This window comes from Thalassophryne amazonica, chromosome 10, assembly GCF_902500255.1.
Source record: "Thalassophryne amazonica chromosome 10, fThaAma1.1, whole genome shotgun sequence".
Lineage (NCBI taxonomy): Eukaryota > Metazoa > Chordata > Actinopteri > Batrachoidiformes > Batrachoididae > Thalassophryne > Thalassophryne amazonica.
The window spans coordinates 83690478-83717209 of record NC_047112.1 but is presented as its reverse complement, the minus strand read 5'-3'; the positions used below and the strand labels follow the sequence as shown (position 1 = coordinate 83717209).

At 44.5% G+C, this 26732-nt stretch overlaps 1 pseudogene; it reads right to left on the bottom strand.

The window, feature by feature from the left end:
• Positions 1-23228, bottom strand: part of LOC117519074 — a 28012-nt pseudogene extending 4784 nt beyond the window's left edge.
• Between the last annotated feature and the right edge of the window lie 3504 nt (positions 23229-26732).

Genomic DNA, 26732 nt, shown 5'->3' with positions numbered 1-26732 from the left:
TTTGTGGGGCTGGTAGGTGCATGAATTAGCACTCCTGCACTGGCCACAGATTGGAGGGTTCCTGGGTTATTTCCCTGTTCAAGTGTGTAGTGTGTTCCCTGGATGAAGTCCTCGGCCTGGTTTCATACAGTGGTCTAATCTTATTTAGTGGACTAAATGTTATGGTTAGAGGTCTGGACGGGACCGGACCAGTTCAGGCTATGGAACCAAATGCTGGGCGCAAGGAATACAGCGGTTTGTGAACAAAAAGATATTTATTTACAATAAGGACAAATCATACTGCTGTGCTGGGGGTGCCAGCAGAGTGGAGAGTCAGCCCCCTTGTAGCGGTTGAAAACAGGGAGCTGCAGGTTCCTGAGCCAGTCTTGTAAACGCACAAAGCCGAGACCAGGAACTTGGAAAACGGAGGAGAAAGATGGTGAGTGATTGCACTCGTAACACAGGATGCCTTTAACAGTTCACAGGAGGCTTAAAATGGGAGTGTTCACAGTTCTGGAAATAATCTTCTCCATTTAAGAGCTCCCATGCTGCGCTTTCCTGCGCAGCATGGGAGCCGAGCAGGAAAGCGTCTGGAGCACCAGAAAAGACATTTCCCTCTAAAACGGGAATTACAGAGCTGGCCAGGTTACCTTGAGTTAAGATGTGGGAAGCTTTGATGTCTTGGCATGTGGGAGCAGCTGAAGATGAAGTCTAGGTCAGGAGTTTCGGAAAGCACCAGGCGGGACTGGAACAATCTGCAGTCGGGGCTGCCGAGGAAGATCTGCAAGTGCCTGCAAAGATCTGGAAGTCTCTGGAAGAATCTGCAAGTATCTGACAACAGGTAAACTGAAAGTCTGTGCAGCCATGATGAGTGGTGAAGCGCAGTAGCTGAGAAACGGCTACGAGTGCACCATTTGGAGGACAAACTAACAAACTACCCTAGCTTAAAAACATGGACAGGAGGCAAACCCTGACACTAAACTCACTTAGTTGATGAATCGCTTGATGTTTGTCATTGCAGTCGGCTAAAGTTTTGCACGACCAGACAAAAGTTTCTTGCCTGCTACAGAGGAGGCAAATCTCATTTTAGTTGACAAAACATCAGCGTCTTACCTGAAAAATCGCAGCTATCATGTACTGTCACTTGATGGAGGAGTTAGAAAGAGAGCCTTGCACCGGGAGCAGGTGTTCTGGGACCACAATAATCCATTGGAGATGTTTAGGACGCAGAGACTGCGAGCGCTTCTCCTCAGGGTGCAGTTCCGGCCATGTTTGTAGCAAGGTAAACAAAACTCTCGTGCATTGGAAGAGTTTCTTGGCAACAGCACTCGTGAGGCCATGTGAATATCGTCGACTAACATCAGAATGTACAAGTTTAGCCGTTGATGTGAAACATAGATTTTACAGCTAATGTTGGGACACTAACCTTAGTTGATTAAGTAAGTTTAGTAGACTAAAAGATTAGATCGCTTTATGAAACCAGGCCCTGGGGGAGGCTCTCGGTGGAGTCTGACTCTGAAATGTGCGTGTTTGAGGGTGCTGGGATTGTTTGGTTGGTGCAGGGCATTAATGCTGTCTTGTAATTCATACAAGGCTGGATTATCTCTCCTGTTTCAGGCTGGGGCAGTGGTCTGGAACCTACATGCTTATACGTTGGTTTCAGAGCTTGATATCAACAGAGTTATCAATCTAATCATTTATTTTTCCTGGTTCCAGGACTCAGGTTGAGTTGCACAGGTTGGGTGAATCAAGGGCAGGCAAATGTAAAGTCAACCTTTTGTTTTACTTAAAATCTATGAAGGCTTGTTGCTAGTCGTAGGATTCTGGTGGCCACTGTTGTGTGTCTGTGTGTATGAGCTAAACAAATATCAAGCAGAAAATCATGTTGTTTGTCCAGTTTTCTTTGCGCCTGATGCGCCTGGAGGTAGTGTGGTTTGTTGCATCATCTGGGGCGTACATGCAGCCTCCCAGCAGAACTGGTCTCAGAGTCCAGGGGGTGGTAGCCTCCCCCTGCTTGTTCTCACTTTCTGGGAACCTGATCAGTGAGGGAACCTTGGGCCCAGTGCTGGTGCCCTGTCACCTATCTCATGATTTCTGACACTTCTTGCACCTTTGTGAAGTTTATGGGTGTTTATGTGCAGAAACACATTTTAGAAGAACTGCAGTACAAAGCACATACATGTTACTATGTGCGCCTTTATTAGCACAGCAAACGATGAACAGAGTGAAAAGTGCACAGTGTGAGTTCTACTGCAGAGCTCAGTTGTGACAGACAAAATTCTGTGTTTTGTGAAAGTCAGTTATGGCCCAAGTTTGATTAGTTCATGCATGAAATGTGTCTGCGCTCTGCTAAACTGCTCAGTGTGTACAAAGACATGATACCACACATGACACCCTGTGTGTCAAAACGGGTGTGGTTCATAACAATAAAATAAATGTATTGAGCACATAATAGGTTTTAGTTGCTCAGAGACAAACGCGTGTCATATGAGCCGCTCCATTTAAGTACTTACTTTAACAATAAACCGTGGAAACGCATGAGATGTTGCGTGTATGCAGTCGGATTCTTTATTGTCATTCTAATCATGTAAAACATAAAAGAACTAAATACTTACTCAGGTCTCAGAAGCCACAATGAAAATTAATAATAAATAGAATAAATACCGAATAGACAGAACACAAACACAGTATAAAATTTTTTCGTACTATAATTTGAAGTAAACAGTGTCAGCAGCATGACCAATTGTACTGCAGCAATCGCCAAGTGGTATAAATTTAATAATATGATAATGGAAGGTTTGACTAAAATTACCAGTGCCCCACAAAACCATAAAAAATTCAAATAAAAATCAAATATAAGATCCAATATCACAGCAACACAGTAAAAAAGTAAACATGTATCGGAAATACCATCCATCTATGGCCATCTCTCTCTCTCTGTATAACACACAACACACACACGCACACATATGTATATGTAAGACTTTACATGTAATACTTAGTTCTATTTTGTCTTCCCTGAGACCATTCTGACAATACATGGACACTCTGTGCACCTTTGAAGTCCTTTAAAGGGTGAGCAGCTGATTTTATAGAATGCTGGTGGACTTTGGCCATAAGTGAGTGTCATTCCCCCCATCCTGTTTTGGCTATTCCTGTTTTCCTCTTATCTGCACACTCCTGTACGTGTCTCACACACACCGCATCGCGGTATCACATAACTGGGTTTTTGTCCACATATTATCATCAATTCTACTTAATAGGCTGAAAAATCATTTTGGGAGATTGCCCTTGCATGGTTGACGTCATACTTGACCAGTCGTTCTCACTGTGTTTTGCACTCTAACCTTAGTGACACGAATTTGGGGTTCCACAGGGGTCCGTCTTTGGTCCACCAATTTTCTCCCTTTGTATAGCACCCCTTGGGCACATATTGCGGCGTTTTGGGATTACCTGTCACTGCTATGCTGATGATACTCAGTTATACATGCCGATTGCTGCTAATCTCATTCACATAAAACCCTTAGAAGATTGCCTTGCATCTGTGAGAAATTGGATGTCTAGAAACTTCCTACTTTTAAACTCTGATAAGACTGAAATGATGGTTCTTGGTCCAGTGAGACATCGGCATCAATTTGACCAGTTAACGCTAGCTCAGCTTGTGTGTCATACATCACACTGACAAAGTGAGGAACCTTGGGTTAATTTTCAATCCTACATTGTCCTTTGACCTCCACATTAGAAATATTACAAGGACTGCTTTCTTCCACTTGCGAAATATAGCAAAGATTCGTCCCATCCTGTCTATGGCTGATGCTGAGACCCTGATCCATGAGTTTATCTCTTCAAGATTAGACTACTGCAGTGTTCTATTTCTGGTTTAGCACAGTCCAGCATTAGGGCTCTCCAATTGGTTCAAAATGCTGCAGCCAGACTTTTGACACGAGGCAGAAAGTTCTACCACATTACACCAATTTTGGCATCCCTTCACTGGCATTCTGTCCCAGTGAGATCAGATTTTAAGGTTCTGCTACTAGTCTATAAATTTGTTCACACACTGACACCTCCCTACCTTACTGACCTAATTAAACCTTACGTACCGGCCCGGGCTTTATGTTCTCAGGGTGCAGGACTACTTTGTGTCCCTCGGGTGAATAAGAAGTCTGTGGGTCATAGAGTTTCTCTATCATGCCCCTGTTCTGTGGAATTGATCTCCCTGCGTCAATAAAACAGTCGGATTCTGTGAAGACTTTCAAGTCAGACTTAAGACACGCTTACAGTGAGGAAAATAAGTATTTGAACACCCTGCCATTTTGCAAGTTCTCCCACTTAGAAATCTTGGAGGGGTCCTGAAATTTTCATCTTAGGTGCATGTCCACTGTGAGAGACATAATCTAAAAAAAAAAATCCGGAAATCACAATGTATGATTTTTTAATAATTTATTTGTATGTTACTGCGGCAAATAAGTATCTGAACACCTGTGAAAATCAATGTTAATATTTGGTACAGTAGCCTTTGTTTGCAATTACAGTGGTCAAAGGTTTCCTGTAGTTCTTGAACAAGGTTTCAGACACTGCAGCAGGGATTTTGGTCCACTCCTCCATACAGATTATCTCCAAATCTTTCAGGTTTGGAGTTTCAGCTCCCTCCAAAGATTTTCTATTGAGTTCAGGTCTGGAGACTGGCCAGGCCACTCCAGGACCTTGAAATGCTTCTTACGGAGCCCCTCCTTCGTTGCCCTGGCTGTGTGTTTGAGGTCATTGTCATGCTTGAAGACCCGCCATGACCCATCTTCAATGCTCTTAATGAAGAAGGAGGTTGTTTGCCAAAATCTCGCAATACATGATCCCATCCATCCGCCCTTCAATACGGTGCAGTCGTCCTGTCCCCTTTGCAGAAGAGAACCCCAGAGTATGATGTTTCCACCCCCATGCTTCACGGTTGGGGTTGGTTTTCTTGGGGTTGTTCTCATCCTCTAAACATGGTAAGTGGAGTTGATTCCAAAAGCTCTATTTTGTCTCATCTGACCACATGGACCTTCTCCCCCGCCTCCTCTGGATCATCAGATGGTCACTGTTGAACTTCACATGGGCCTGGATATGTGCTGGCTTGAGCAGGGGACCTTGCTGCCTTGCCCTTAAATCATGACAGCATCATGTGTTACTAATGTAATCTTTGTGACTGTGGTCCACATATCCATAAAAACTCAATTTTGCAACATTATTTTGTATTTAGATTGGCTGCTAGCATATGTGTGAAAACCGCAGATACAGTGAGGAAAATAAGTATTTGAACACCCTGCAATTTTGCAAGTTCTCCCACTTAGGAATCATGGGGGGTCTGACATTTCATCTTCGGTGCATGTCCACTGTGAGAGACATAATCTAAAAAAAAAAAAAAAAAAAATCCGGGAAATCACAATGTACGATTTTTTTAATAATTTATTTGTATGTTACTGCTGCAAATAAGTATTTCAACACCTGTGAAAACCAGTGTTAATATTTGGTACAGTAGCCTTTGTTTGCAATTACAGAGGGCAAATGTTTCCTGTAGTTTTTCACCAGGTTTGCACACACTGCAGCAGGGATTTTGGTCCACTCCTCCATACAGATCTTCTCTAGATCTTTCAGGTTTGGAGTTTTAGCTCCCTCCAAAGATTTTCTATTGAGTTCAGGTCTGGAGACTGGCCAAGGTCTGGAGACTCCAGGACCTTGAAATGCTTCTTAAGGAGCCCCTCCTTAGTTGCCCTGGCTGTGTGTTTGGGGTCATTGTCATGCTGGAAGACCCAGCCATGACCCATCTTCAATGCTCTTACTGAGGGAAGGAGGTTGTTTGCCAAAATCTCACAATACATGACCCCCATCCATCCTCCCTTGAATACGGTACAGTTGTCCTGTCCCCTTTGCAGAAGAGCACCCCCAGAGTATGATGTTTCCACCCCCATGCTTCATGGTTGGGATGGTTTTCTTGGGGTTGTTCTCATCCTCTTAAAATGCTAAGTGGAGTTGATTCCAAAAGCTATATTCTGGTCTCATCTGACCACATGACCTTCTCCCCATGCCTCCTCTGGATCATCCAGATGGTCACTGGTGAACTTCAAATGGGCCTGGACATGTGCTGGCTTGAGCAGCTGTAGGATTTTAAAACCATGACAGCATCATGTGTACTAATGTAATCTTTGTGACTGTGGTCCCAGCTCTCTTCAGGTCATTGATCAGGTCCTCCTGTGTAGTTCTGAGCTTTCTCAGAATCATCCTTACCCCACAAAGTGAGATCTTGCATGGAATCCCAGACCGAGGGAGAATAACAGTCATCTTGTGTTTCTTCCACTTTCTAATAAATAATCATAACAGTTGTTTTCCTCTACCAAGCTGCTTGCCTGTTGTCCTGTAGTCCATCCCAACCTTGTGCAAGGTCTACAGTTTTGTCCCCTGGTGTCCTTAGACAGCTCTTTGGTCTTGGCTATGGTGGACAGGTTGGACGTGTGATTGATTGAGTGTGTGAAACAGGTGTCTTTTATACAGGTAACAAATTCAAACAGGTGCAATTAATACAGGTAACGAGTGCAGAATAAGGAGGGCTTCTTAAAGAAAATAACAGGTCTGTATGAGCCAGAATTCTTGCTGGTTGGTAGGTGTTCAAATACTTATTGCAGCAGTAACATACAAATAAATTATTAAAAAAAATCATATATTGTGATTTCCGGATTTTTTTTTTTTTTTTTTTAGATTATGTCTCTCACAGTTATGGAAGTCCGTTTGTGCCACTTGAAAAAAAAGTTTTTTTGATTAATTGCGAGATAGTATCTCACAATTCTGACTTATCTCACAATTCTGAGTTACTATCTTGCAATTCTGAGATACTTTATGTTACGAAATGCATTGCCCCCTACCCCACATGGTCATTCCATGGATTCGATTACTGAAAGCCATTTTCGGTGTGGTTTCACAAACAGTGAGATTCAGACGCTATTACATGAGGAGCATGACACTGAAATAAGCCTCCGAACTTTACAAAGAACTTTGGCAGGGAACCATCTCTGGCACAGGCAAAATAAAACAGATGTTGTTGAGGTGGCAGAGTTCATCCATCAGCAGCTACAGATGTCAGGTCAACAACACGGCTACAGATGGATGCACCAGAAGTGCTGGATGGCTGGCATAACCACGGACAGCGAAACTGTCAGTTTGTTGTTAAGACTCATGGATGGTGGTGGCGTAGATTTATGAGCAAGGCATCGCTTAAGACGTCGTGTTTATGTTAGTCGTGGGCCAAATAATGAGTCAGAATTGCAAGATAGTAACTCAGAATTGTGAGGTAATAAGTCAGAATTGCGAGATAATAAGTCAGAATTGTGAGATAATGAGTCAGAATTGTGAGATATGAGTCAGAATTGCGAGATACTAGCTCGCAATTAATCAAAAAACCTTTTTTTTCAAGTGGCACAACGGGCTTCCATACACAGTGGACATGCACCTAAGATGAAATTTCAGACCGTTCCATGATTTCAAAGTGGGAGAACTTACAAACCATAGGGTGTTCAATACTTATTTTCCTCACTGTATTTTCCCTTTCATATGGCTAGCATACTGGCATAGTATCGTTCTACGCTTTTTACTCTTTTAATTCATTTTATTAGGAAATGGAGCATGCCGCGGCCTCAGCTTTACCTACAACCCCAATTCCAATGAAGTTGGTACGTTGTATAAAATCTAAATAAAAACAGAATACAATGATTTGCAAATCCTCTTCAACCTACACTCAACAAAAATATAAATGCAACACTTTTGGTTTTGCTCCCATTTTGTATGAGATGAACTCAAAGATCTAAAACTTTTTCCACATACACAATATCACCATTTCCCTCAAATATTGTTCACAAACCAGTCTAAATCTGTGATAGTGAGCACTTCTCCTTTGCTGAGATACTCCATCCCACCTCACAGGTGTGCCATATCAAGATGCTGATTAGACACCATGATTAGTGCACAGGTGTGCCTTAGACTGTCCACAATAAAAGTCCACTCTGAAAGGTGCAGTTTTGTTTTATTGGGGGGGATACCAGTCAGTATCTGGTGTGACCACCATTTGCCTCATGCAGTGCAACACATCTCCTTCGCATAGAGTTGATCAGGTTGTCAATTGTGGCCTGTGGAATGTTGGTCCACTCCTCTTCAGTGGCTGTGCGAAGTTGCTGGATACTGGCAGGAACTGGTACACGCTGTTGTATACGCCGGTCCAGAGCATCCCAAACATGCTCAATGGGTGACATGTCCGGTGAGTATGCCGGCCATGCAAGAACTGGGACATTTTCAGCTTCCAAGAATTGTGTACAGATCCTTGCAACATGGGGCCGTGCATTATCCTGCTGCAACGTGAGGTGATGTTCTTGGATGTATGGCACAACAATGGGCCTCAGGATCTCATCACGGTATCTCAGGCAAATGGTGGTCACACCAGATACTGACTGGTACCCCCCCCCCCCAATAAAACAAAACTGCACATTTCAGAGTGGCCTTTTATTGTGGACAGTCTAAGGCACACCTGTGCACAGGGACATCCCTTAAAAAGATGTTGCTTGTACGGCAGCATGTGTTGCTCCAAAACCTGGATGTACCTTTTAGCACTCATGGTGCCATCACCACCATCATGTTGCCCATGCCATGGGCACTAACACACCCCCATACCATCACAGATGCTGGCTTTTGAACTTTACGCTGTTAACAATCTGGATGATTTTTTTCTTCTTTTGTCCGGAGGACACGATGTCCATGATTTCCAAAAACAATGAGACATGTGGACTCATCAGACCACAGCACACTTTTTCACTTTGCGGCTGTCCATTTCAAATGAGTTCGGGCACAGAGAAGGCAGCGGCATTTCTGGATGTTGTTGATGTGTGGCTTTCACTTTGCATGGTAGAGTTTTAACTTGCACTTGTAGATGTTGCGATGAACTGTGTTAACTGACAATTATTTTCTGAGTGTTCCTGAGCCCACGCGGTAAGATCCTTTACGTAATGATGTCGGTTTTTAATGCAGTGCCGCCTGAGGGAACAAAAGTCACGGGTATTCAATGTTTGCCGCTTACATGTAGAAAGTTCTCCAGATTCTCTGAATCTTCTGATTATATTATGGACTGTAGATGATGGAATCCCTAAATTCTGTGCAATTGAACATTGAGAAACATTGTTCTCAAACTGTTGGACTATTTTTTTCATGCAGTTGTTCACAAAGTGGTGATCCTCGCCCCATCTTTGCTTGTGAAAGGCTGAGCCTTTTGGGGATGCGCCTTTTATACCCAATCATTACACTCAAAATTAGTGTCCTCAGTTCCCAAACGCTTATTGAGTGTTGTTATGTTAAGGATACCACCCTTCCCACATCCCTGGAACCTGGAAGTGTTCCTTGCGTGTTCATGAATTGTGAGAGACACAAAAAAAAATCAGAATTCAATTTGCAATAATACAGACCTTAAAGGGTTTATTGAAGAATACAGCAGAACAGATCAGCGGATTGTCATTCACCAAGCGCAGGGTGGGTTCAATGCAACACACTTTATTACGCAAAGAACAGCAAAGAACATTTATTACAGCAAAGAACCTCGAATGCTGGAAACCCACAGTCTTTGTAGAGTTGGTTCAGTTCAATTCAGCTGGGGTGTTATCGTCTTCTGATTGGTTAACCGGGGGAGACCAGGAGGTCATGAGAGGTCTTCGGGAAGTTGGCGGGGGAAAGGGCTTCGAGAAGAGGCATGGGGGGGGGGATGTCTGGGGCAAACGGATTGCTGAGTCAGATGTCTGGCTGGACATCTGATCCTGAAGCCAGTTTAAACTTGTTGAACACTCCATATATGGAGGTGGCAGAGTCACTCAGAGTCAGAACTCAAAGTGCAAACTGCAGACAAAAGTATGCAGCAGTCCCAAATTGCCAGGTCCACAGTTTTCCAAAAGACAAGTGTCGTCACAGCCAACAAACTTGCCACAGTCAAAACACAATACATGAACTCAAAAGAGCAAAAACTTCTCAAGGATAACTCAGAAGTACAGTTAGTATTAACACTCGATACGTCAGAGGACCAATTTTCTCGGGCAGGGGTCAGCAACCTGCGGCTCTTTAAACTTCTACAGCAGCTCCCTGTACCTTAAAGGCTCCATATCAGTGAGTCCTTTTTTTCCCCCTGGTGTGCAGCAGCATCTTTTAATTTGAAAATCTCAGAGGATTTCAGGCTGCATTCTGTTGAGTGAGGGTGAGAACATTGGTGCATGTGAGACAGTGAGCGCAGAGCAGAGAGGGAGGATTTTAGCCCAAGTGTGGATTAACATTTTAAGTAAAAACAAAACTGTGAATCCACCTTATTTCTCACTCCACTTTTAATGCCGGTGCAGTACCAACGGTACCGTCCTGTTCACTCCATGTGTGCATGTCTGAAACAATTATACTGAATTTATGAGATGACAGTGATGCCAATTTATGCACTAAGCATCATCATAGCATAAAAAATAAAAAAATAAAAAAAACTTAAAAATGAGAATATACAGTATTTGAATCCACTGAATAAAAATCACACATACGTGCATTAAAAAAAGAAACCTGATGTGGAGAAACCACAGAGTTGTATCTATTTTTTTTAACCAGGTTAGTCCCACTGAGATTGAAATCTCTTTTGCAAGGGAGAACTGGACAATTATAAAGTTTCCAGTTCACCTAACCTGCATGGCTTTAAATGTGGGAGGAAAACTGAGCACCCAGATGAAACCCACACAATCATGGGGAGAACATGCAAACTCCACACAGAAAGGCCACAGGTAGGAATTGATCCCATGACCTTCTGGCTGTGAGGCAACAGTGCTAACCACTAATCAACCGTGTTGCCTAATAATGATAATAATAGTGTGTATATGATAACAAGAACCAAAACAATTTGTAAATACGTTAAGACAGTAAATTAAATCAAATCAATTTTATTTATATAGCGCCAAATCACAACAAACAGTTGCCCCAATTAATTGTTTTTTAATTAACATTAAAAAATTACATAATTAACAGAAAATAAAAGGGTTGAGTTCCTTTTGTAAACATTGCTGAGGTCTAAGGTTCTAAAACCAGTCTGGACTCTCAACATTCCAACTTGATATAGAAATTTGCTTAATTTATTACTACCCTTGAAAAATGTTAGCTGTTTTAAAAACAGTACTCAGTCTAGAGCCTGTGGATCCTCACGGGCAACATGCTAGTATATTAAAGGATTATTAATTGACTACGAGGTCTGTACAGGAAAATATCAGACTTTTGTGTTGACAATACTAGTGCAGCAGATAACTGAAACAATCGTGCAAATGGTGATACAAGCACTAAAGCCCAGGTTACACATAGACGGTTTTGTCGGCGGGTAGTACGTAGACCGAAGTTCGCGGTAGTTCCGGCTGTTTTCGCGGAGGAAAGGGGCGGAGCATTTCGCCGGCGTTTTGAGCGCTGTACTAGCCGCAAATACGCAGATAAAACGCAGCTAAATCCGCTGAATAAAGCGGAGTTTTGACAACGTAGCATCCGGCACACGTCAGGCAACGGGGGTTAATACTCAGTTCTATCCTTTACAATCGCAGGTTAAGATGCGCGTGAGAACGGCGGTTTTCTGCTGCCGCCGATAATGCCCTGTGTACCGCTGGATTTATCCAGGCAAATCCTGCGTTACTCCAGGAACTTTTGCATATAGGCACCGCCCCCAGAGTATAATAGGCTGAAGCAGCTGTCACTGCAGGGGGAGGGAGCTCATCTCTCAGCCTTTTCTTCTCCTTTCCTTTTCCCCTCCTCAGCGTGTTGCTCGTCTCCACCACAGGGCTACCCTCTGCTTCTGAACCAGACCTCTTGGTAAGTCCTTGCCGCTGCCAATTTTCTTTTAGGAGGCATACTGGAGCTTCTCTGCAAAAATATCTGGAGCTGGCCACGAGTGAGAGGCCTGCTTGCAGCGCGCTAGCGTTTTATACTGACGGCCGCCTATCGGCTGTTTGGAACGCCGTTAACCGGGAGGTGGTATTTAGAATGGCGTACTGTCCGCTAGCACCGCCGTTTTGTCTGCCTCTGTTGCTGGTTAAAACGCCTTTGAGGACGCCGATGTGGGCTCTATCACCGTTTTACATGCCGTTGGTTAGGGATACAACACCGGCCGCCAATTATGGCAGTGTAAACTGCGGCACTACAGGAAGGGGCAGGATGAAACGGCGATTAAAAAATTATCAAACGCCGTTGTTCGCATTGTCTCCGTCGTCACGCGAATTCTCCACATCAACTCAGTGGACGCCAATATCAAGTTCACACGTGAGGATGCCAGAAACAACCATTTAGCCTTCTTGGACTGTGATGTTATGATTGGAGAGAACAGGCAGCTCCAGACAGGGGTTTACAGAAAACCAACTCACACTGACCAATATCTGCTCTTTGGCTCAAACCACCCCCTTGAACACAAGCTCGGGGTGATCAGGATGCTTCAACACAGAGCCCTACAGGTGCCCACAACTGCAGAGGGAAGGGCTAAAGAACAACAACTTGTCCGGAAAGCCCTCACAGTATGTGGGTACCCACGATGTTCCCTGGACAAAGTGCAGAAGTCCCAGAGAACAAAGAGACCAGATAGACAGGAGACGGAGACAAGAAGAAGAGGAGTGTCTCTCCCTTATTTAGCAGGAGTAGGGGAAAAACTACAGAGGATCTTCAGACAGCACAAAATCCCAGTTTACTTTAAACCGGTTAACACCTTGACAGAAATTAGTTCACCCTAATGACAGGATCCCTAGTTACAAACAGAGCAATGTAGTGTATTCTATCAAATGTCAGGAAAACTGTAACGAACACTACATAGGTGAGAATAAGCAACCTTTACACAAAAGGCTATACCAGCACCGCAGAGAGGGTTCCAGTGGACCTCAGTCTGCAGTTCATCTCCACCTTAAAGACACTAACCACACATTTGAGGACAAGGAAGTTAAAATATTAGCCAGAGAGAAGAAATGGTTTGAGAGAGGGGTCAAAGAGGCATTCTTTGTGAAATGTTTGAAACCCAGCTTTAACCGGGGAGGGGGTCTGAGACACGCTTTATCCCCTGTTTACAATGGGGTACTCAGGTCAAAGCAGTTTCAGTCTTTTGTTCATGGTAATGAGTCATTCACGTCATCAGCAGAGTCGTCAAGGGAGCCATCAGGAGAGGGACAGCTGTCCTGTCATTAGGAGGGTGCTAACTAGAGCACAATAGGTGCTAATTAGAGCTATTGTTTAGTCACCAGCCTATAGCAGTCTGCCTCTCGGTAGGAGGGGTCTGGTTAGGTTTAAAACTCCAGCTTTTGTGACTTCTTGATTATTCTTCTCTACAAGAGTCAAGACAGAAGTCAGACCACCAGAGCAAGAATTTTAGCTGAGGAAGCTTCTGCGAGTTGAAGCGAAACGTCCTCGCATCAAGCAACCCAGTCCAGTTGAAGATTCAAGCTTCTCTACTATAAATAGCATCTGGGGAAATTGGAGGCTTTGTGGAGGCAAACTTTGATTTTAAGTCAAAGTGTCTGAGGCTGTTTGTGGAAATGAAATCAAGAAATGAACAGATTAAATAACAGGCTTTTAATTTGAGGCCTTGAAGACACACATAATAGTCAAAAATCTGAACAGCAGGAGTTTGAATATGTGTGTGTGCACAGCATTTCCAAGGAGCTCATTTGTACATTAAGAGAAAGGCGGGGGCACAGCAAACAGTCACGTACACATTTTTCAGAAAGTGAAACTTTGAGTTTCCCATGAAAACTCTCACTGAAAATGAATGTTATCAGTTTCTGTTTTACAGGAGATGGAATGGAACGTCAGGCTGAAACAATGTGGTTATTAATGCAGCTGCTTAGCTCATTAGGTTACATGGGGCCTTCAGTACAGAGTTAAATGGAAATGTTTTAGGCAGGCTATGTGTAAAGCATTAAATGAATAATTTTGACACTACAGCTAAAAAGTGTACAAATGCTCAACATAGGAAATTATTACAACACTCATTTTATTCAGTCAGACTATCGAAAGGGACCCTCAAAGTTTTGGTTTGATGGATTACAGGTTACAGCGAAGTGAGTGCGGGGAGGGGAGGTGATGGTCTAGTGGTTATGGTGTTGGGCTTGAGTCCAGAAGATCATGGGTTCAAATCCCCGCCTGACCGGAAAATCAATAAGGGCAAGGCCTTTAATCCCCTGTTGCTCCCGGTGTGTAGTGAACGCCTTGTATGGCAGCACCCTGACATCGGGGTTAATGTGAGGCATAATTGTAAAGCACTTTGAGCGTCTGATGCAGATGGAAAAGCGCTATATAAATGCAGTCCATTTACCATTTCATTTACCATTGCCCAAGCTTAGAGGGACCCAAGAGTACACTGTGTCATAATAAGGCCGAAATTTTTAGCAATGCTGCTGACTGTAATGATCATTTTTTACAAATTAACTCATTGAATGTTCAGGTTACATAGTGTTGTTCAGCGACATTTGGCCTGAACTTTAAAAGGATGGGGGATACGTGTAACCCCAGTCACTCCTTCTGTATTCAAAGCTGCTCCGTCACGTGTTGAGAAAGAGAATTTCTGCATTAGCCCCACAAAAAACAGGAACAGCTCCATCTTTGCAAGGCTTTCTCCAAGACACACACGTTTCCCTGAAGAAACCACAAACACACACGTGAGAGCTCTGGACTATTACTCTGGATTCATCTGGTTACACGTCCTGCAGGGTTTGGCATGTATGTGGACAATATAGTTTACCTGCCGAGAAAGGCAGGAATGCGTCTCTCATCATAAAATTTCCATCAGCATCAAGAAAGTGTCCAAGGTTGAATGTGTGTGGAGTCTCCCACTGAGTCTCGTCAAACAGGACAGAGGTCAAGGTGGGCATCAAGGCAGTGCCCTAAAAGTAAAATACTCAGGTCAACATCAAATGCGACATAAGCACCAACAGGGGCTGATCCCACCAAAAACTGATTTAGAAACAAGTCTGTATTTATTTTTTTGAACAGTTATGCTGTGTGATTAATGCACCTTGGGGATAAAGTAACCTCCCAGTGTTGTGTCTTTTGCAGCCACTCTGTGTGCATTCAGAGGCACGTTTCCCATCCTCTGGACCTCATGGATCACTGCGTCACTATAGGGCAGGTTGGGTCTGTTGGCCATAGTGGGTTGACGGCTCCATCCAATCACTCTGCCAATCACTGCCTGGACCTTCTCTGAAAATGCAAGGATATTAATTAAGATGGAAGCCCCCACAAATTCCTCATCCAGATGCAGTCCAAATCCTGACTTTCATGTTGTAGTTGACTTTGGACTCTAGAAGGGTGTGCCCAGGTGTGACATTTCTCCAGCCAGATCTGCTGATTAGGGGAGTGGTTGCTCATTGTCTTTGACAATCATCGTTACTCAACATTGTGGTGGTGAATAATTTAATCAAGTTAAAGGCAGAGCCACACTCTGTCAAATGCAGAAAAAGGATTGATTACACATTTATATTCTCCATTGGCAAATTCTTCAGACTCTCTTGGAGTAGGGGTGCAAATGGACAGATGATTGCATTTCCACAGAGTTCTGTACTGCACAGAAGGATTTTTCACAGTTTACAGACAAATATGCTGCATTTGAGCAGAGTTTGGCCCTTTGAAAGCATGACGTCATGTTTCCTCACTTGAACAACTCCACTGCATCTCCTCACAGAGAGAGAAAGAGAGCGAGAGACAGACAGCGAACGGGATAGACAGAAAGAGAGAGAGTATGTGCTGAGAGCTGTATTGAGAGCTGATGAGAGCATTTCTTAAAGACACAGAGCTGTGCTTACTGTGTAGATCCTTTCTCTACTCGCTGGACATTTGACTAATCAGAATACCAGAATGAACTGTCAGACAGCCACAGTAAAGTAAATTACATGCAGAGGATGAAATGAAAAACAAATGTGCAAATAGCAGGAAAGTTTTCTGCCTGTTCTCTGCTCAAAGTTTTGAACACGACCAAAACTTTCTGACCAAGTTGGCAGACATCAGCTGACAAGGAGCGCATTTTGCAGATGGGAAAAGGACTTTTGTCAGACAAAAATTAACATTAACATATAGAATCGGTTGCTCATACTTTTCGTTGATCTGTCATTGTGACTGGGGCTTTCATTCAGATTCAAATCTTTTATTGTCATTGTAACAAGTACAATGAAAAGTAAGCATAGTAATATAAGTATAGTAGAGTAATATTTTGGTGACAACATTTTTCAGAAATAAATAAAATTTTCAAATTTATGAGGCATTAAAAATAAAATCATTTTACACCTCTCCATCAAATGCATATCACTCATGCATGACAAGGTGTACAATAAAAATAAAATAAGGGACTGGTATCTGGTTTTTCTGCCATACAAACAACTGGATCAATCAAAAGGCACAGTACAGGAGGTCCACACACAAAAGTAATCTGAGAGGGATTAGACAAAGGCAGTGGTGTCCCAGAGAGTCCAAACAAGTGGAGAGCTGAGAAGTATGAAACTCATATTCCCAATCTTCATTCAAGAGAATTGTCTTTCAGTTTAAGAGCATGATTTATACATTTCATTCATTTTCTAAGACCCAGCATGTACTTCTCACTCAGACCTTCTTCAACTTCATTTTTTAAAAATGGCAGTGGACTTCTAACTTAGTAGTGCATTACTGCCAGCTTCTGCACCAGAGTGTTAGTCACAGTATCTCTTTCTGATCAGTATACACTGGTGTCTTCTCACACGTAGATTTTTCCATCTTGTAGCCATAGGAAATAATGCAGTATTTTTCATATATATGTTGCATCGAAACATGTCTGGGCATCAGCCAAAGGAGTTACCAAAAAAAAAAAAGAAAAAAAAGAAAGCACCCACAACTTATAGTCTGGAAAATACGGGACATACTCTGAGTCTCACTGCCCACCGTCCATGCAGATTTACATTCATTCATTTTATACACCTGCTTATTCCAATAATGACCGTGGAGTGGGTTGCTGGAGGCTATCCCAGCGGTCATAGGGTGAGAGGTGGGGTACACCTTGCACCGGACACCAGTCAACCGCAGTGCAACATATAGACAGAAAAACACATTCATATCCACGGTCAATTTAAAGTTTCCAATTCACCTAACCTGCACGTTTGGAATTGGGAGAAAGCCGGGAAATGAACATGAGGAGAACATGCAAACTCCACACAGTAAGGACCAGGTGTGAATCGATCCCAGGACCTTCTTGCTGTGGAGTAACAGTGCTAAGCACTAAGCCATGGTGCTGCCTGTCAAACTTACAGAAAAGCTCATATCTTGTAATGGCCAGTCAGTGGCAACATTTTGACATGTCACCTACCCTGAATATCTGGATGATTGTTGAAAACTAATGCCCAGAGCAAAGTGGTTGAGGTTGTCTTAGTTCCAGCCAAAAAGAGATCAAATGAGCACATAGCCAGGTTGGTCTCAGTGAATCTCTCATCAGACATGTGTTTGTGCTGTTCAGAAGTAAAGAGAAAACAGTTGGGAATGGTTGGTGACTCAAGTGAAGAAGACGGACACAGTGCAGACGAGCACTTGGAAAACCCAGATATTCAGATGATGTTCTTACATTCTCCATTTCAATGAGAAAGGCATCAAAGTAATCCCGAGGATTGTTATGGTCCAGATTTTGCTTGTGTATCCTTATCTCCTGACTGAGGAAATCCATCAAGAAGTTGTAGTTGTTGAACATTTTGTTGTGAGGACCTGGCAAGTACTTCATCACTCCAGGAAATGACTCATACAACTGGAGACAACAAACAAGTCAAAATTCCAGTCATGATTATCATTCTGTTTTGTGATACTGTTGTCACCAATTCAATCACCAAACAACACAGTGTGGAAGTTATGGTCACTGTAATCAAATCGTTTGCCCATCACCAGCTGGCAAATTATGTTGGATACAGTATTGTTGAAGTAGCGTACTGGGTTGAAAGGTTTTCCTGCAGAACACAATGCCATTGTTTAAACAACACTGTATTACTGAGAATATGTGGTGATTGATCCTATGGGGCCACAATCATATGTTGTGGTCATTCTAAAGCACCATTTTCCTTCTCTATCTCCTTTTGTAGGTATCGGACCTCCTCACAGATACTCTGCTCCAGGATGTTTTTGCCCAGACCGAAGCTACGCAAAGTCGACAAGGCAAAACGCCGCTGCTTCTTCCATTTTTCACCATTACTCAGTACCAGAACAAATATAGGGTAGTTAAAATATGTTAATTTCCACAGGGAGCTTATTTCTACACAGCGTGACAATGAGACAAATCATGTTTTCCAGATGTACGAGGTCTGTCAATAAAGTAACGGTCCTTTTTATTTTTTTCAAAAACTATATGGATTTCATTCATATGTTTTTACGTCAGACACGCTTGAACCCTCGTGCGCATGCGTGAGTTTTTCCACGCCTGTCGGTGACGTCATTCGCCTGTGAGCACTCCTTGTGGGAGGAGTCGTCCAGCCCCTCATCGGAATTCGTTTGTCTGAGAAGTTGCTGAGAGACTGGCGCGTTGTTTGATCAAAATTTTTTCTAAACCTGTGAGACACATCGAAGTGGACACGGTTCGAAAAATTAAGCTGGTTTTCAGTGAAAATTTTAACGGCTGATGAGAGATTTTGAGGTGATTCTGTCGCTTTAAGGACTTCCCACGGTGCGAGACGTCGTGTAGCGCTCTCAGCCGCCGTCGTCAGCCTGTTCAAGCTGAAAACCTCCACATTTCAGGCTCTATTGATCCAGGACGTCGTGAGAGAACAGAGAAGTTTCAGAAGAAGTCGGTTTCAGCATTTTATCCGGATATTCCACTGTTAAAGGAGATTTTTTTAATGAAAGACGTGCGGACGGGTCCGCGCGTCGGGACGCAGCCGACGCGACGCTCCGCCACAGGAAAAACACCCCTGTTGAAAGCCTTAAGGACAAGTTGGAACATGTCCTGCTGTTAAACAATTTCTCATATACTCACTCCACTGAAAGCCATCAAAAGCCGCCTGGATTTTACAAATGGTTATCAACACGGAGGTGTTTTTCCTGTGCCGCCGCACCGCGTCGGCTGCGTCCCGACGCGCGGACCCGTCCGCACGTCTTTCATTAAAAAAATCTCCTTTAACAGTGGAATATCCGGATAAAGTGCTGAAACCGACTTCTTCTGAAACTTCTCTGTTCTCTCACGACGTCCTGGATCAATAGAGCCTGAAATGTGGAGGTTTTCAGCTTGAACAGGCTGACGACGGCGGCTGAGAGCGCTGAGCGACGTCTCGCACCGTGGGAAGTCCTTAAAGCGACAGAATCACCTCAAAATCTCTCATCAGCCGTTAAAATTTTCACTGAAAACCAGCTTAATTTTTCGAACCGTGTCCACTTCGATGTGTCTCACAGGTTTAGAAAAAATTTTGATCAAACAACGCGCCAGTCTCTCAGCAACTTCTCAGACAAAGGAATTCCGACGAGGGGCTGGACGACTCCTCCCACAAGGAGTGCTCACAGGCGAATGACGTCACCGACAGGCGTGGAAAAACTCACGCATGCGCACGAGGGTTCAAGCGTGTCTGACGTAAAAACATATGAATGAAATCCATATAGTTTTTGAAAAAAATAAAAAGGACCGTTGCTTTATTGACAGACCTCGTATTTCCTTCTAAATAAAACCTGTGTTATGTGTCGGACGCAGCTCGGAGAACCGACCAGCGTTTGAAGGACCCAGTATGAAATAAGCAGAGCACGGTACAAAGGCTAACTGAATTTAATACATAACAGTGAAAATGTAATAACAGAAAGGTGCGGCCTGGCGTGGTGCGCTCCCAGCAGCGCTAACGGTCCGGAGCCAGAAGCTGTTTCGGACCCAAGGACCCCGCCGACACCCCCCAGGTGGCCGCAACAACCGAGTCTGTGAAAGAAGGAACCATTATGTGAGTCCACACTCTACACACAGAACACTTAAAGGTGTACAAACAGCAAACACTTCCTGGCTTGATTACTGATCAGCTTCCCAACCTGCAGGCATGGAACATCCCGTTCACAAAACTCCACCGCAGTGGAAGCTGATACATGACTAACATACAGCTCAATACAATAAGGTGTGAGGGACACCACATTTACTGACTGTATAACTGTTAGTCACAAAATCCAACGTACCTCAGGAAGTGTGCTGACGAGCGTGAGACCTCACCCCCTCCTCTTTCACAGACCGTGCATCAAACCTGGACATTCTCAGCGTCCGCTGCTGATGAGATGGCTCCCAAGACGACGATCTCACCCGTCTGGTCACAAGGTCGAGTCTCTGGCAAATACACACTGTGCACTCCAGTCTTAAATGCCAACATGCTCCAATCCAGCCAGATGCACCTCAGCTGTGAGTCCTGACGAGTCGCAGGTGATCAGGGTGAGGTCCTGACAGCCTCAGCAACACAGCCACTCAGTCCCAAATGCACGCCACCTGGGAGGAAAACAAAAAGACAAACAAACCGGCAGCCAGGCCCCCCCCAGCCATATAACAGTACCCCACCCTCACGGGAAGCCTCCCGGCGACCACACACACCTGGCCCAGGAGAAACACCCCCCTCCAGGGACCATGGCTGGAAACCGCGTCTGCGTTCGTCCTCCAACAGACTGGTTGAACTGGCTGCATCTTTGCCCTTGTTTGACAGTCTCAGCACAGGTGTGGCCAGGAGTTCCTACACCTGTGCGGTCAGCCTTTAACCAAACATGTGTGATTAGTCATAACACAAAACAACCAAAACACCCCCCCCGCCCCAGGGGACCGTCCCATCAAACCCCAGGGAAGGGGAAAAAGGAAAAACAACCCAAACCCAAGCCTACAAACAAAAATACTAAAACACACACCCCCCAGAGGACCGTTCCATCAAACCCCAGGGAAGGGGAGAAAAGAAAAACAACCCACATGTAAGCTCACAAACAAAAATGCCAAAATACCCCCCCTCCTCCCCCCCAAACGACACGCAGGGACCAACACCCCCCAGAGGGCCACCCGCCAGCTCCAGGAGTAATAACCACGGCCGAGGTCCCTCTGGGATCCACCGTCACCCACGGGGACTACCAGCGCCCCCCAGAGGACCACTCGTCAACCCCAGGAGACGCCTCCCCTCACGACCAATGGACCCAGCCCCGGCCGTCCACGGCTAGATGGACCCAACGCCTTTTCCCCCCCAGAGGACACCACAGTCAAACCCTGAGGGCGGAAACTGGGGGAGGGAAAACAAAAAAAAAAAAACCCAAACCCCCCCCCCCCTCCCCTCCCGGGTGCAGAGGCCACCTGGGAAACGCCCAGCACAACCTAACTGCACCCCTCCAGCAATGCCGACACTACGGCACACCCGGCTGGAGTCAGAGGAGAAGAGAGGGCACAACAAAAAACAAAGAGAAAAAACAACCCAAATACCACCCCATCACCCCCCAGGGGACCGTTCCATCTAACCCTGGGGATGTGAAACAAAAAGAAACAAAAGAAAAAAAAAAAAAACAGACCAACACACAGTTGTTTGGGTCCCCGTTTTTCTTTTTTTTTTTTTTTTTTTTTTTTGTTCTTGTTTAGCAAAGGCTACAGGGTCACACCCCCAGACAAATAGTGGACAACAAAAAAGAAAAGCCCACACAAAAACCAACTCAAAAAAACACCCACACAAAATGAACTAACACAAAACAAATCAGTGAGTTATACCGTCAAGCTCAACCAAATGGAACACACCTGTTCCTACTCCAGAGCTTGACAGTACCGTGATTCAGTCACCACAAGGGGGAACCAGAGTGCTAAAAATGAAAAAACCCCTTGGGCGACAGAAAAAAACAAACGAGCTGCTTTTGTGTGCGCAGCTGAGTGCAACACACAACCAAAATGTGCTCAACTAAATAACGCCGGAGCTGATACAACAGACGCAGTAGTTACCTTTATCCGGGGAAACGGGGCTACGACTGTAACACAGGAAGCCCAGCGACCCGTGCTAACAGAGCTCCGCCGTGCGCGTGAACCCATTACAAACGCACTCTTGCAGCTCCCGTTTACACCTCCCATCCGGTCGGAGTGTGACGCGAAGCCGTCGCCAGTCACACTCCACCACGATCCACGGATGAGGCACAACACAGGAACACGGCTGCAAGAGAGCACAAATTAGTATCCAGTAATGGGTCTCAAACACGCACCTTCCGGGCGGAGAGCCCCGCAACTGATCCGGAGAACCACTGAACGTCTGCTGCCGCCTTCCCGGCGCGTTACCGTCTCTGCTAACGCTGGGTCCGTGATGTTTGGCCAGAGACTACTGTTATGTGTCGGACGCAGCTCGGAGAACCGACCAGCGTTTGAAGGACCCAGTATGAAATAAGCAGAGCACGGTACAAAGGCTAACTGAATTTAATACATAACAGTGAAAATGTAATAACAGAAAGGTGCGGCCTGGCGTGGTGCGCTCCCAGCAGCGCTAACGGTCCGGAGCCAGAAGCTGTTTCGGACCCAAGGACCCCGCCGACACCCCCCAGGTGGCCGCAACAACCGAGTCTGTGAAAGAAGGAACCATTATGTGAGTCCACACTCTACACACAGAACACTTAAAGGTGTACAAACAGCAAACACTTCCTGGCTTGATTACTGATCAGCTTCCCAACCTGCAGGCATGGAACATCCCGTTCACAAAACTCCACCGCAGTGGAAGCTGATACATGACTAACATACAGCTCAATACAATAAGGTGTGAGGGACACCACATTTACTGACTGTATAACTGTTAGTCACAAAATCCAACGTACCTCAGGAAGTGTGCTGACGAGCGTGAGACCTCACCCCCTCCTCTTTCACAGACCGTGCATCAAACCTGGACATTCTCAGCGTCCGCTGCTGATGAGATGGCTCCCAAGACGACGATCTCACCCGTCTGGTCACAAGGTCGAGTCTCTGGCAAATACACACTGTGCACTCCAGTCTTAAATGCCAACATGCTCCAATCCAGCCAGATGCACCTCAGCTGTGAGTCCTGACGAGTCGCAGGTGATCAGGGTGAGGTCCTGACAGCCTCAGCAACACAGCCACTCATTCCCAAATGCACGCCACCTGGGAGGAAAACAAAAAGACAAACAAACCGGCAGCCAGGCCCCCCCAGCCATATAACAACCTGTCAGCTATTGAATTGTATGGTCGATCCACAAAGTTGTCAGCCTGTGTCACTATGGCCTCCTTTACCATCTTGTAGCCACACACACACACACACACACACACACACACACACACACACACACACACACACACACACACACACACACACACACACACACACACACACACACACACACACACACACACACACACACACACACACACACACACACACACACACACACACACACCATCTTGTCACGTCCCACTTGGATGCTGAAGACGTTCCCAAAAACATTGGCCAACTGTGGGCAGGAAACCAGAGTGGAAACAAGGTTTAAATGCCAAATTACTAATATGTTACATATTTTTTTTTCTTAAACGTAATTGACAAACAAAATTATATACATGTTAAGGCTCTGCTTCAGCAGTAAAGAAAGTATAGATAGAATAGATCCAGTCTACAGAACTCATGTCCAGGGCATAACTTGCCACACAAATAAAACACACACACACTTAAGCATTAACATGAGTGGGGGTGGCAGATTGGTGTCTGTTTTATGTGGGAGAGCCTTACTTTTAGGCTGAAGGTTTTGTTATGTGGTGGTTACTCTCTGCCTGTCAGACTACACTCATTAGTGGGGCTGGTAGGTGCATGAAGCAGCACTTCTGCACTGGCCACAGATTGGAGCGTTCCTGGGTTATTTCTCTGTTCAGGTGTGTAGTGTGTTCACTGAATGAAGTCCTCGGCCTGGTTTCATACAGTGGTCTAATCTTATTTAGTGGACTAAATGTTATGGTTCGAGGTCCGGACGGGACTGTACCAGTTCAGGCTATGGACCCAAATGCTGGGAGCAAGGAATAGAGCGGTTTGTGAACGAAAAGATATTTATTTACAATAAGGACAAATCATACTGCTGTGCTGCGGGTGCCAGCAGAGTGGAGAGTCAGCCCCCTCGTCGCGGTTGAAAACGGGGAGCTGCAGGTTCCTGAACCAAGCTTGTAAATGCACTGAGGACTTGAGATATACAAAGCCAGGAACCAGGTGGGATGCACAGACGCACAAAGCCGAGATAAGGAACTTGGAAAACGGAGGAGAAAGATGGTGAGTGATTGCACTCGTAACACAGGATGCCTTTAACAGTTCATAGGAGGCTTAAAACAGGAGTGTTCACAGTTCTGGAAATAATCTTCTCCATTTAAGAGCTCTCATGCTGCGCTTTCCTGCACAGCATGGAGCCACGCAGGAAAGCGTCTGGAACACCAGAAAAGACAGTTCCCTCTAATACGGGAATAATACGGGAGAGCTGGCCAGGTTACCTTGAGTTAAGATGTGGGAAGCTTTGACTTCTTGGCATGTGGGAGCAGCTGAAGACGAGGTCTTGTCAGGAGCTTCGGAAAGCACTAGGCGGGACTGGAACAATCTGCAGTTGAGGCTGCCGAGGAAGATCTGCAAGCGCCTGCAAAGATCTGGAAGTCTCTGGAAGAATCTGCAAGTATCTGACAACAGGTAAACAAAGTCTGAGTTTAAACATTTTGCCGCTCATACTCAGCAGGTGTGCGGCCATGATGAGTGGTGAAGCGCAGTAGCTGAGAAACGGCTACGAGTGCACCATTTGGAGGAAAAACTAACAAACTACACTAGCTTAAAAAAGCGCTTAGTCGGCTAAAGTTTTGCACGACCCGACTAAAGTTTCTTGCCTGCTACAGAGGAGACAAATCTCATTTTAGTCGACAAAACATGAGCGTCTTACCTGAAAAATCGCAGCTATCATGTACTGTCACTTGATGGAGGAGTTAGGAAAGAGAGCCTTGCACTGGGAGCAGGCGTTCCAGGACCACAATCCATTGGAGATATTTACGAACGCAGAGGCTGGGAGCACTTCTCCTCAGGGCCCAGTTCCAGCCATGTTTGTAGCAAGTAAACAAAACTCTCGTGCATTGGAGGAGTTTCTTGGCAACGGCACTCGTTAGGCCATGTGAATATCGTCGACTAACATCAGATGGTTAATGTACAAGTTTAGCCGTCGATGTGAAACAGAGATTTGACAGCTAATGTTGGGACACTAACCTCAGTTAATTAAGTAAGTTTAGTAGACTAAAAGATTAGACCGCTTTATGAAACCAGGCCCTGGTGGAGGCTCTCGGTGGAGTCTGACTCTGAAATGTGCGTGTTTGAGGGGTGCTGGGATTGTTTGGTTGGTGCAGGGCATTAATGCTGTCTTGTAATTCATACAAGGCTGGATTATCTCTCCTGTTTCAGGCTGGGGCAGTGGTCTGGAACCTACATGCTTATACGTTGGTTTCAGAGCTTGATATCAACAGAGTTATCAATCTAATCATTTATTTTTCCTGGTTCCTGGACTCAGGTTGAGTTGCACAGGTTGGGTGAATCAAGGCAGGCAAATGTAAAGTCGACCTTTTGTTTACTTAAAATCTATGAAGGCTCATTGCTAGTCGCAGGATTCTGGTGGCCACTGTTGTGTGTCTGTGTGTATGAGCTAAACAAATATCAAGCAGAAAATCATGTCGTTTGTCCAGTGAAGAGAAAGTGCACAGTGTGAGTTCTACTGCAGAGCTCAGTTGTGACAGACAAAATTCTGTGTTTGTGAAAGTCAGTTATGGCCCAAGTTTGATTAGTTCATGCATGAAATGTGTCTGCGCTCTGCTAAACTGCTAAGTGTGTACAAAGACATGATACCAGACATGACACCCTGTGTGTCAAAACGGGTGTTGGTTCATAACAATAAAAATAAATGTATTGAGCACATAATAGGTTTTAGTTGCTCAGAGACAAACGCGTGTCATATGAGCCGCTCCATTTAAGTACTTACTTTAACAATAAACCGTGGAAACGCATGAGATGTTGCGTGTATGCAGTCGGATTCTTTATTGTCATTCTAATCATGTAAAACATAAAAGAACTAAATTACTTACTCAGGTCTCAGAAGCCACAATGAAAATTAATAATAAATAGAATAAATACCGAATAGACAGAACACAAACACAGTATAAAATTTTTTCGTACTATAATTTGAAGTAAACAGTGTCAGCAGCATGACCAATTGTACTGCAGCAATCGCCAAGTGGTATAAATTTAATAATATGATAATGGAAGGTCTGACTAAAATTACCAGTGCCCCACAAAACCATAAAAAAAAATTCAAATAAAAATCAAATATAAGATCCAATATCACAGCAACACAGTAAAAAGTAAACATGTATACGGAAATACCATCCATCTATGGCCATCTCTCTCTCTCTGTATAACACACAAACACACACACGCACACATATGTATATGTAAGACTTTACATGTAATACTTAGTTCTATTTTGTCCTCTCTGAGACCATTCCGACAATCCATGGACACTCTGTGCACCTTTTAAGTCCTTTAAAGGTGAGCAGCTGATTTTATAGAATGCTGGTGGACTTTGGCCACACGAGTGACATTCCCCCCCCTGCTGTTTTGGCTATTCCTGTTTTCCTCTTATCTGCACAGTCCTGTATGTGTCTCACACACAACCGCATCACGGTATCACATAACTGGGTTTTTTCCACATATTATGAGTTGCCACAATAACATTAAAGTCAGGATCATTAGTACAACCCC